Here is a 13,456-nt window from a genome sequence, read left to right on the forward strand (position 1 = left end):
CCAGAAAGGTGCCGGGGGAAGCTGGGTCAGCGAGACAGAGCAGGTTCTAGCCTGCCGAGCTCTGGTCTTCCTTTCTGCCGCCCTTTCTGTTGTGTGTCACCCTTCACCTCCCCTTTGTTTCGTAATTGTGTACCAGTCAGGGTCTCGAGCTTGCAATTTGGGGAAGATAAATACTTGTCCGACCATTTTTTTCCCCCTCCAAAGCTTTTATTATGGGACTGACAGGGGTGTGTTTATACATCTTTAGGGCTCTTTCTTTCACTCTGTGCATTTTATTTATATTTTCAAAACTTAAAAGCCTGCACCAGAGGCAAAAGGAGAATGATCCTTAAATTCTGATCTGCAAAAATCCCTGAATGAAAATTAAGAAGTGATTTCGTAATACATTCCATAATTATATTGCATTGAAATGCACATGAGTGTTTTCTGAAGATGAACTTCCAGCTGAAAATAGTTTATTCTGCTGTGCTTGGCAAACATGGGAAAGTTCTGATAGGTTCCAAGTATTAAGTTGGTTTGATACTTTTGCTTGGAGGTTTAACAGAAAGTTAGTATTTGTGATCGAATTTATTTTCCAAGATTCTGGATTATATTCTGGTGAAAGTTGGGATCATAAAGAAGAGGGATGGGACTCTGTGACATGTCCTGCCCCAGGGCAGCTCCTCAACCCAGATAACCTAATAGCATTTTCCACCTCCCTCACTTGGAGCAAATTATATTCTAGTTGGCAGCGTCTACCTGCTTGTTGTCTCCAGTGAGAGGAAAAGCAAAATGTCTGTTAATTTCTTATCATCCAGCATTCTCATGTTTACTTTGTATAATCAATACTTAGTTTTGAGATTTTTCCTATTATCATCTTTTCTCATGAAATAGGGCTTCTGAACTGGAGCTCTCATGACCTGTTTTGAAGATTATTAGTGACTCTTCCCACTGTAAACTCATTTAGAATTACCTGAGTATTTGGAGTTTTCTTTTGTTTCTCATCTTGGCATTGCCCTTATTCATTTTGTTTTTCTGAGTGCATCTGAACTCACTAAAGAAGGGAGAACTTATGCCTCATTCTAAATCAGATCTTTGTCCTCTACTCAGATAACTATGGTTTCATATTGTGCAATTTTTTAAATAGGCTGGGTTGAGCAAATGACACAATTTCCCTGTATTTGTAAGCATCTAGACTTATTTCATCGTTCTTCTGTGTACCTTCAGACTTTGTTGAAAGTAGCAATTGCAAAGTTACTCCAAATTACTGAAGTCCATATCATTGCTGGATCAAAAGACTGAATTCTTAGATTTTTTTCTTTTTAAAAAATGTGTTTATATAATTAAGCTCAAGAAATGTTCATCAAACGCTGTCTTTTCTATACATTTTGGCAAGAGGGCTTTATTTCCATGAAAGAAATACAGTCTGTACTTTGCATTTTATTAAAGTAAAAACTATCCCTTTAAGGCACAGAGTAGATACAGAGTCTCCCTCTCTCTCTACTCCTAGTGGCTGTATTCTAGATTATATTTATTTTCCTGTATAGTGTACTTGTAGGGAAAAAAAAAACACAATAACTCTTAATTGTTTAATATCAAACAATAAAATCCTGTGTATCAGTGACTGTCAATAGATGCCTTTCTGTTTCAAAATTGAAGCTACTCCAGAAGTAGGAATTAATTTATTTAGTAAACAAAGTCAGTCAAACCAGAGCCCTCTCCTGGGGAACTGTCAAAAGCATGGTTCCTAAAGGGCCAGAGGCCATATCCACTGGTAGAGGCCGGAACAACAGTACTTTGGATGGCAGAACCAGTAAGTTTGGTTTGCACTGTCTACCTACCCTCTTTTGCTGGGCTATAACTGAATTAATTGCTTGCGGAGCTCAAGTGAATCAAGATGGCCAAGATGACCAATGCTGCCAGGTGGCAGTCTGACCCTTATAATTTTGACTAAAATAAAAAGCATTTCCCAAGAACACTGCTTTACTTAAAAAACAAAAACAAAAACAAAAACAAAAGAGCCATTTAAGAGATAATACACTCCTGCTCTGTGTCGGTTGGTGATTCCTTAAGAATATAGGAGAGAAAGATTTAGAAGATGCCATATTTCCTCCTAAGGAATCTAGAAGGGGAGATACCATACACATATAGGGTGATCAAGATTGGAATTACCTGGGGAACTTTCTCTTTTTCAGTGGTTTTTAGTATGCTCATAGAGTTGTTCTACCATCACTGCAATCAATTTTAAGATATTTTCATCACTGTAAGAAAAAAAAAAAAAGAAACCCATACATCTTGGCAGTCACTTCTCATTTCCCCTCAGCCCCCAGCCGTAGGCAACCACTAACCTTTATTCTTTATACAGAGATTTGCCTATTCTGATCATTTCATATTAATGAAATCATGTAACATACAGGCTTTCATGACTAGCTTCTTTCACTTGGATAAGGTTTTCAGAGTTCTTCATATTATAGCATATATCAGGGCTTCATTCCTTTTTTTTTTTTTAAAAGATTTTATTTATTTGACAGAGAGAGATCACAAGTAGGCAGAGAGGCAGAGAGAGAGAGAGAGAGGAGGAAGCAGGCTCCCTGCTGAGCAGAGAGCCCGATGCGGGACTCGATCCCAGGACCCCGAGATCATCGCCTGAGCCGAAGGCAGCGGCTTAACCCACTGAGCCACCCAGGCGCCCCGGGCTTCATTCCTTTTTTTGTGGAATAATATTCCATTGTACAGATATACCGTGTTTTACTGACCCATCCATCAGTTGATGGACATTTGGGTTGTTTTTCCTTTTTGGATGTTCTGAATAATGCTGTGAACATTTGCATACAGGTTTTTGTGTGAGCGCATGTTTTCATTTCTCTTGAGTATCTACCTACCAGTGGTATTGCTGGGTCCTATGATAACTATATGTTTCACATTTTTCAGGAACTGCCAAACTGTTTTACAAAGCAGCTGCACCATCTTACATTCCCACCAGTATAAGGCTTTCAGTCTCTACAACCTTGGCAACACTTCATTATATCTCTAATTTTGATAAGAGTATCTTAGTGAATTTGAAGAGCTATCTCCTTGTGGTTTTCGTATGCATTCCCCTAATGGTTAATGATGTTGATCATCTTGTTATGTGCTTATTGGGTCTCTGTATTTCTTCTTTGGAGAAATGTCTATTCAGATCCTTTGCCCATTTAAAAAGTTAGTTATTTCTCTTTTTGCTATTGAGTTTGAGAGTCTTTGATATGTTCTTTATCAGATATATGGTTTGCAAATATTTTCTTTCATTCTATGAGCTGTCTTTTTACTTTCTTGGTGATATTGTTTGCTGTGCCTCTTTTTAAAAATTTTGATGAAATTCAGTTTCTTCACTTTTGTTGTTGTTGTGCTCTTAGTGTCCTATCCAAGAAGACTTTGCCTGACCCAAGGTTATGAAGATTTATCCCTATTTTTTAAAGGGTTTTACAGTTTTAGCTCTTACAGTCATGTCTGTGATCCATTTTGAGTTAATTTTTGTGCATGGTATAAGGAAGTGTTCAACTGCATTCTTTTGAATGAGGATATCCAGTTCCAGCAATATTTGTTGAAAAGACTGTTCTCTCTCCCATTGAATTGTCTTGGCACCCTACCAGGAAACTTAAAAAAACACTGATACCATGCTCCTGCCTCCAGAGAGTCATATTCAATTGGCCTGTGGTGGGGCCCAGACATCTGCATTTTTTAAAAGCTCCCAGATGATTCTAATGTACATCCAGGGTGAAAACTATTTGCATGGATAGAGGGTTAGTTTTAAAAAGAAGAGGGACACTACTTCTGAATCAAGAAAAGTCAAGAAGACACAGAATTCTAAATGGAAAGAAGAGAAAAGAGGAAAATTAAGATTCATACTAGAGAGCATGGATTTTCTTGCTGAGTAAGAGTTAGTCATTTTCAAAGAGGTTAGTGAGATACATTAAAGGAAGAGAAGGAGCTGACACTTATTAAGCAACTTCTCCATGCCTAGAAATCTGGGAGCTTTCACATATATTATTTCATTTAAAATATAATCCTCGAGGTATGAAGTAGGTACTACTACCCCCATGATGAGAAAAGAGGCTCAAAATGTTGATGACTCAGCCAAAGACATCAGGTGGTTCCAATTCTGAAATCCAGGTCTAATTCTCCACCCCATTCTCTTTCTTCTGTATACCATGGCTTTTGAACATTGAGATCTACCTTCACTTGTTATTGATTTGGTCTAGCAAGGGTCTAAGGTTTGGCAATGGTCTAAGGTCTTCTCTTGCAATGCTCTGGAAAGGACAATGGAGTAAGACAAGTTGGATGGAGGGGAGTAATATAGGGTTAAGTGTTGGTACAGCAGGTGTGGTAGAAGATAAGAGGGTATGTGTAAATGAAGATTATCATGTGACAGTTAATCATGGAGCCCATGCTGGCCATGCTCTATGTAGATAGAGCCAGCAGGAAAAATCCCAAGAGGACAAAGGAGCAGTGTACTAGGGTTGAGAGAATAATTGAAAGGAATGGTGGAGAGACTTGTGATGGGAAAGAAAATAAATCAAATAGAACTAACAGGTGTTGAAGTGTTGGCATTCTTTTAATCAACAAATATTGAACATTTACATAGCCGTGAAAAAAAATTCTTGCTCGCTTGGGGCCTTATTATATTGGGAAGACAAATAAAGTAAATTGGGTTTAGGCAGTGATAAATTTTAAAGAGAAGAGTAAAGGTGGAAGAGGAATAAAGTGTGCTGGGAGTGGGGTAAAGTCAAAAAGGGACTTCTTCAGAGCACCTGGTTGGTTCAGTTAGTAGAGCATGTGGCTATTGGTCTTCGGGTCATGAGGTCAAGCCCCATGCTGGATGTGGAGCCTACTTAAAAAAAATAATTTAATTAAAATACATTAACATTTCTAAAAGGGACTTTTCCAATGTATGCTTTATTTGTGGATATAGAGTCAGAGAGATTCAGAGAAACTAAGGAAATATCAAACCAAGTGGTTGACCAAGTCAGGCACAATGGGTATACAAAGAGAACTGCTCTAAGACTAAAACTTAAAGTGAATATTTAGTATTCACTGTTTGTTCATCACTTTATAGCCTGTGTCTGGCTTTTTTGTCTACATTTGTTTATTATAGGAGAACCGTTTTGGGGGGATTAGTGATTTTTCTGCTGGGCAGAGGCCAGAGCAGAAGTGGTACTTGGGAAACTTTTCTAAATTTTGCTTGCTGTCCTGTTAGGATCAATCCATCTGAGTATGTGGGTAGATGTGGTGGGTGGGGGACGGTGTGAGGGCTGAGGGGATGTCCTTTCAGAACATCACACTGAGAATTACTGCATGGTGAGTGATAGTCAATGAGGAGGATGTGTTCTAGTTGTCAGATGAATCAGGGGAAGAACCACCAGTGATGGCTTAAATAGCTTTTGCTTATTATACTTCAGCAGAAGGTTCTCGTGCACCACCTTGAACAGATGATGAATTGAGCCCTTGCATGTAGAGTTTTTAATAATGAGGTTCTTTTTTGCAACCATATACCTACCTTCTTTCATCAACCAAAAGATTTCTTATATTAAAATGGATAAAATCAATGTACTTTCTGTTTGCCTGCCTTATAAGGCACAAAGACACAATGGAAAAGGCTTCGGATTAAGGCAGTAAGTACCTATGTAGCAGTATCAGGTCATCCGTGGCAAGACAATTCTCTTGGCTTTTTAAAATTTGTCGTCAGCTTTCATTTCAAAATATGAGATGAAGACATCTTTTTAGTAATCTCAAATGTCCTTTCTATAACATCGTAACCTTTCTTGGAATCTCATTATTACCAACATGGAGAAGATGAGTGACAACTCATAAGACAATCTGGTTAAAATCTGCTTTTACTCCAGTTCTTTCATAGTACTTTTCTACCAGTTTAGCCCCCATGGGATATTGCTACAGCTGAGGACGAGGGGAAAATGTCTTAAGTGTTTCAGATGGGTGAGACACAGAAAGGTTAAGTCACTTTGGGATCTGCCCACGGACTTCATCATAAGCAGGAAATGGAATCCTAATGAGATCTGACCCTGCCACCTTTGGGCATGCCCATATAAATGTCACTTGTCTTGGCCATTATTCTTTGTGGTCAAGAGAGAGCTTCCATTTAGACTGGTGATCTGGGCTAATAGGAAATATGGCAACAGATAATTTAATAACCTTAGTTTGTTTATGTGTTACAGCCTTTCTTTATCTGACTTCTGTTAGTGCTGTTAAGAAGCAAAATTCAGGGCACCTGGGTGGCTCATTCAGTTAAGCATCTGCCTTTGGCTCAGATCATGATTCCAGGGTCCTAGGACTGAATCCTGCAAATTGATCATATTGGATCCTTTTGTCCATCTCTCACTACCTCCTGTCATTCTTTAAATTAGCTGAAGCATGATGAAGAGTGAAAGACTATAGTAAATAAGAAAATGAGAACCACTAAATTCATAAATGGTACAACCAGTCTTTGAAAAAAAAATAAGATTTTTGTGAAAAAATAAGATTTTGTTATTTTGTATGAGAGTTGCTAGGTTTTGAGAATTATTCTTCCCAGACTTCTCCAAATAACAAGTTGGTTGATGGGTTGGTGTCTTGAGTTTGCAGATTTTTGTCCAGGAAAAAGATAAATTGTAAAAATTACAAAACAGAAAACATCCTTCCCATCTTAGGTTCATTTCATCAGTCTAGAATTTTTCTTGTATTCTTTTTTATCTGTATAATAGTCAAGGAGAGCTGTCTCAGTCTAGGCCTAAGAGCTATAATAATTTCAGATAGTGGCTTCCATTTAGTAACAATACCTTGTCTGTGGAGCCATGTGGTAAAACCATCTTGCAAAAAGCACTCATGTATTACAGAGAAGGTTAGTAACTGTTCAGTTTTAGTTGTTTAAAAATTAGGGGGGAAAATGTAGGACTTCCCACTGACAAACGGTAATTGTCTTCAATCCGCTAATTTGTACCAAATTCCTGGGCTAAGGTAATAGTTGAATTCAGAGGACATTTTAGTGCAACTCTGGATCCCAAAAAGGTCAGAGAAGTAGAAGAATGAGTTGATTGATGGTGAAGGGCTTAGGAAATAGTCAAAGATAAAGGACTGGAGAAAGGTGATAGAAAAAAGAAGGAGGGGGTGGGGGAGGCAGAGCCCAGGGAGCCTGTGGTTGGACTGATGGTTTACCATGGGCAGGTGGCAGTGAGGAGAGCAGCTTCTATCTTAAATCAAAGAGAATGGATTGGAGCCAGACTGAAAAGAAAAAAAAGAAAAAAAAAAAAAAAGACTCATTTCGAGTCCTAAAAAGGGCTGTCACAGTTGCTATTACTAAAGAGGGCTCAATTTGCAAAATAAGCCCACCGAGGCTTCTTATTACCCCTGAGGCGCTGTGCCTACATTTGTGGTAGCTGGCCTGCCTGCCTCTAATGGGACACATTAGGCTATCCGCAGGCGCGGATAACCATGGATAATTGAGACTAGGGAGATCAAGCCCACCACAATACAAAACCGTGACTGCTTTTTCCAGGGAAGATAATCTTTTGATTAAAGCGAGATTAGGCATTTTACTAATTACGCACCAATTATTTCCTCTCACATAACAAATTCAAATACATATGTACCTAAGAAGAAACACATGCAACATACCTTTGGATATTTTCAGTCACTACTCTCTAGGCTGAAAAGTACAGACTCATTTTAAATCTTTGCTAAGCAGAGAAACTCCTGGGAAATACCCACCTGATATCGCAGCTGCCAGGGCTCAGAGCCAATGTGAAAAGAAATTGTAATTGTACTCCTTTGCCAGGTTCTCCTCCCCACCCACCCACCCCCATCTTCTTCCTCCTGTTTCTGGCCATTTTTGAACAGAACCCCTTCCATCTGTTTGTCTAATCAAAAATAACTGAACATTTGCTTTATGGTGCTTATGTTAATGATCAAAGCCAGGCTCGAATCTAACCTTTAAGTAGTCTCAGAGACCTGGAGACCAGAGTTGATTCTTTGAGAAAGAGAAACAATCACATAATCCTTTGTATTTTCTGTTAGGGCAGAAGCCCTGTTTGGAGAAAAGATCATAACGCTCCGAAATAGAACTCACTTCGCATCACCGGCTCTCCTTTGATCCCAAGGTTATCTACATGATAAGGGCTTCCTTTAACTGAATCTTAACACCTTTGATACTGGCTTTTGTTAGAGTCAACTGCTTTTGCCCCAGAGGGTCTTACAAATGGCTGTCCATCTTTTTCCTGCTATTTAAAAGGCTGTGGGATGGTTTTAAAAACCAAAGAACCATCCAGCCACCTGGATTCTAAAAGCCTTGAACCAAGTCTGGAAGGTGAAAAGGAATGACCAAGAGAAACTTATTATTAATGCAAAGCAAAAGGGTCCCTAGGGTTAGGAAGAAGGAGTCCCTCCAAGGGAGCCCAGGAGACTGACTATACTTCATTAAAAGCTTCGCCAAGCTCAAGAGTAATGTGAAACAGTAATTGTTATTTACCTGAGATGCATATGTCTTGTACCCAGAGAAGTCTTTATGCTGGAGAACAGTTATGTTTGGGAATTGGCCTGAAGGCTCAGGATGAGGAAACTGTAGTTTCAGGGCTTCCATCTTCCAAGAGGAATCTCTTCTGCGTTATTCCTGGGTGGTTGCAGTTAAGGATTTGCCAAAGACCCAGAAACTAAGCTTGCAGGCCTGGTTTGGGGACCTATCCTTCCACAGCTGTATATTATCACAGGAAACTGAAAAAGTAAAAAAAAAAAAAATTCTTTGACAGTTTTTACCAAGCGAATTTTTCAGATCATCCTATTTTGTATGTAATTCCTAAAATATAGTTTGTGAAAAACTACTCAGTAAGATTTTTTTTTTCAGGTACTTTAATGTTAGCTTTTGTAGAAAGTGTGCCTAAATAACAAGAGGAAACAACAACAACAACAACAATTTTTTCCCCTTTATTTCAACTGAGAAGTTGACCCAGCCATATTGGCCTCCCCCTACCAGCTGTGACTAGGTCTAACCATCCTGGCTAGCTAGCTCGCCTCCACAAAACCTGGTGTGGATTTCTTTTGATGAGCTATGCATCGATTATTTTCCTCCCTTCTCCTGCTCCCAGCAAAAAAGATGTATTACCAGTTTAAAAACTGCAAGCTTAAATCCGGGAAGAGATCTAGTCTGGAAGCAGCTTACAGGGTGGTTTTCAAAGTGTGGTCCTAGATCAGACCATCATCGTCACCATCATCGTCACCTGGGAACTTGTTAGTGAAAGACCCCGCATATAGACACCCTTCCACCAGCCATAGATTAACTAACCGCTCTTTTGCTTTTACGCGCGCTCAGCTAGCTGGTGCTGCTGACTGCCCACAGGCGCGTCTGTGAAGAATAAACCCTCTTGCTTTTGCATCCAGTGGAAGTCTGGTGTTCGATTCTTGGGTGGTGAAGTCCGAGGGTCTTTCATTAGAAATGCAGATTCTCAGGCCAGTTCCCAGATGTTCTGAATCAGAAATGCAGGGGATGGGGGTGCCCAGGCAGCTGTGTCTTAACAAGCTGGCTAGGCGATGCTGATGCAAACTGAAGTGTGAGAATCCTTGGTTTATAGTAGAGCTTGTCACACTCCCCATGTGCATGGAAATCACCTGGAATTTTGTTAAAAACCAGATTCTGGGGGCGCCTGGGTGGCTCAGTGGGTTAAGCCTCTGCCTTCAGCTCAGGTCATGATCTCCGGTTTCTGGGAGATCCCCCGCTTGCCTCTCTGCCTATTTGTGATCTCTCTCTGTCAAATAAATAAAAATTTAAAAAACAAAAACAAAACCCAGATTCTGATTCACTTAGTCTTGGGTGATCTTTGTCAGCATTTCTAATGCGTGCCCAGGTGATGCTGATGTCCCTAGTCCTTGGACCACACTTTGTAAGTAGTGGCAATCTGAAGAATCTCAACATGAGCCATTGCAAGAACTATGCTTGGGGCTATTTTATTTTATTTTTAAAGAAGTGGATTGTTTATTGTTAAATAAGTGGATTTATTTTTAAATAAGTGGATTTTTAAATAAGTGCATTAAGTGGGCTTTGCCAAAACTGAAATTTTCCCAAGGAAATACTGCAAAAAGAGGAGGAAGTTTTAGGCCTAAAGATTTAATCACAGAATTATTTTAATGGAAAAATAGAAAAATATGGTCGATACTCGCTATTTGCAGATTGTGTATTTGTTAATTCACCTACTCACTAAAATTTATTTCTCATTCCCCAAATCCATACCTGTGATGCTTTTACAGTCATTCAGAGACAGACATATGCAGAACAGAGAAAAATTTGAGTTGCCGGAAATACATACTCCCGGTTCAGATGGAGCAAGGTGACACTCTCTCCCTTCATGTTTCAAAGTCAGTTTCATGGGGTGTGCTGGGGTGGCTCAGTCGGGTAAACGTCTGCCTTCGACTCAGGTCATGATCCTGGGATCCTGGGGTCGAGTCCTGTTTCTCTCTCTTCCTCTGCTGCTCCCCCTGCTTGTGCTCTCTCTCTCTCTCTCTCTCTCTCTGTCAAATAAGTAAATAAAACTTTTAAAAATAAAATAAAATAGCCCCAAGTGTAGTGCTGAAGTATTGCCTAGTATTCCTGGTGCAAGAAGGCTGTGATGTGCCTTACAGAGAAAGTGTGCTTCGTTGAGGCATGAGCTACTGTGCTGGTGACCATGAATTCAGCATTAATGAATCAACAATACATCAAGTAAGGTGTCTTCAAATAGAAACCCACATAAAACAAGGTTATGTATTGATCAGCTGATGAAAATGTTGTGACTAGAAACCTTCCCGTGTATTTCTCCAAGGAGCTGTGTGGTTGAGCATCCACTAATCCGATCCACTGTTTGCAGTGACTTTATGGAACAAGACAACCAGAGTCAACTATAGTTAATAGCCAATCAATAGACTATATGCTGCCATTTTAAAATGAGGGTGAGGGACGCCTGGGTGGCGCAGTTGGTTGGGCAGCTGCCTTCGGCTCAGGTCATGATCCCAGCGTCCTGGGATCGAGTCCCACATCGGGCTCCTTGCTCGGCGGGGAGCCTGCTTCTCCCTCTGCCTCTGCCTGCCATTCTGTCTGCCTGTGCTCGCTCCCCCCCCCCCGATAAATAAATAAAAATAAATAAAATCTTTAAAATGAGGGTGATGTAATCTGTGCAATCAGATGAAAAATGTGTATGATGTTTTGGGAAGAGAAAAGAAATGGGAGTCAAAGTTTCAAGAGTAGCACAGAGCTTTTTCAAGTAAAAAATTGAAGCAAGTATGCCAAGCCTTTTTGAGTTAGGGTGGTGGAATTATTTTTTTCTCTATTTCTCAAGTTTTTATAATACCGTTAATTTGCTTTTATAATGTTACGCTGTAAAATATGTGTCTTACTAGTTCTTTCGGAATGATAAGATATGAAAAGGGACCACTGGTTAAGAAATTGAGCTTCTTAGGAAAGACCTTACTAACATTAGTATAAGAGAGTATGCTCTCTGTGTTAAATATCAAAATTGTTCCAAGTTACATGTGAATATCGAAGAGAAATCTAATTGCAAACCCCCAGCAAAGGTAAAACAAGTACTTGGTAGGTACTTCTGAAACCAAGCTTTGGCAATAATTTATCTTGCCTAAACATAGTTCTTCTAACTTCTCTCTGTTTTCTACTTTTCAACGTGATTAATAGCTTGGCTTCCGAATTCAGAGAGTTGAGTCATGACAGTCCCATCTATTAGCTATCAATGCCTAACTGAACACCTCTGAGTTTCCCCCCATAGATTCAATGAGGGCCCTTATAGAACCTAGTGAGGGTACCACAAAGGGCTGAGCTGTGGTCATGTCCCATGATTCTAGTCTTCTCTTCCCTTCCACATGCTTTTTTCTGCTCCCATTCCCTTTTCCCTGCCATAGAGAAAGTCAAACAAAACCGTCTTTCGTCTCTACTAGGAATGGCCATTTTATGAAACTGTTCACAATTTAAAAAGCAGATGAGTTGAATATTTCCCTCTGACTCCATAAAATAAAAGCTTAAAACTGAAGTCCACACATTCTATTTGGGCATGGCCTATGCTTTTTTGATAGTGGGGGTGGGGGCTGGGTCACAGATCTTGAGAAGGATTTGTATAAGAAAGTTTCTCTTATCCTGGGACCCTGCGGAGAACACAGCTTTCAGAATACGTTCTTGAATGGCCGCCATGTGCTGATGCTGGGTTAGGTATTGGGATGTAGTGACTCTAATGTTCTTGAACAATCTCGCCATGGCAATTGCCTTCACAGAACTTACAGTCTAGGAGGGGAGCTAGTCAAAGAGTCATTATAATAGATATGTGCTGTTGGGCGAGGGGGTGAAGGGGTCAGTGAGTATGGGCCACTGGAGGAAGACGTAAGTGGGGCATCTCACCCAGACTTGAGTGATCCAGGTACATGAACCCCAAAGAACAAGCAAGAGCTGGGTGGGAAGAGGATGGTACGGAATGTGCATTGTATGCTAGGGGGACTACAAGTGCCCAGAAGTAAGAGAGTGGGGGCAGTGAATTCTAAGAACTGAAATGTGATTGCAGGGCTGTATCAAATATGAGGCTAGAGAAGCAAATCATGCCAAGAGGGTTGGGCTTTATTCTAGGAGCAGGAGGTTTTGCAAAGTTAAGTAGTATGTTCAGAATTACATGCTAGAAAAAGCACTCTGGATATGGAGAGAATGGAATAGGATGGAGAGACTGGAGACAAGGCTACAATTAGGGGGTTGTTAAAATAATCTAGGCAATGGTGAAGATGAGCTGTGCTAGAAAGGGTTATTGTGACGGAAAGAAGTGCATAAATTAGAGAGATACTCGGAATGTTGAAGGATACTTTTTTAAAAGGTAAAATAGTGATTCATACACATATCAAATGAATGTATGTCAAATATTATACTTAACTCATTAATTTAATGAGGGAACCAGTAAGATCCTATAAGGAAGATCCCAAAAACACATATACACGTAGGCAGAAAGGAATGATAGCGTGCCAAAATGAATGTGCAACTAGGGGCAAAACCAGTCAGTATCCACAGAGCATTAGTAATCCATTGCATTCCACCAGACTCAATTCATTCACATTTCTACGGACAAGAATCAGTTGCGTTACTAGACGTTTGCTCCAATTTTAAGCTGTAAATATCTCAAAACCAAGGCAAGTTTCCCATAAACTGGGAGTGGTGCCCTAGGCAAGGATACTCAGTATTCTTTTAGCCCTTTTCAAAGTCTTTGACAATTTTCCCTGACACAAAAATATCTACAGGACTTTGGTGATTAGTTGGACATGGTAATGGTAAGTGGAGAGGAAAAGAGAAAAGTCATCTGTGCCATTTCATTCTTTCAAGGAAGCTGAGGAAGCATGCAGCTAAGAAATTGAAAATGGAACAGGAGGGGCCAATGGGAAAGTTTCAGAGGGAAGAGAGAGTGGGCAATGGGGTCACGGAAGAGGATACAGAGAAATACAGGGTTGA

The 13,456-nt window shown here is 40.0% G+C and overlaps 1 protein-coding gene across 4 annotated transcripts in view; it reads left to right on the top strand.

Moving 5' to 3' along the window:
• Window positions 1–13,456, top strand: part of MAP3K13 (mitogen-activated protein kinase kinase kinase 13) — a 168,265-nt gene that overhangs the window by 74,290 nt on the left and 80,519 nt on the right. The gene's annotated exons all lie outside the window — the stretch shown is intronic.

This window comes from Neovison vison, chromosome 6 (assembly GCF_020171115.1).
Source record: "Neovison vison isolate M4711 chromosome 6, ASM_NN_V1, whole genome shotgun sequence".
NCBI lineage: Eukaryota > Metazoa > Chordata > Mammalia > Carnivora > Mustelidae > Neogale > Neogale vison.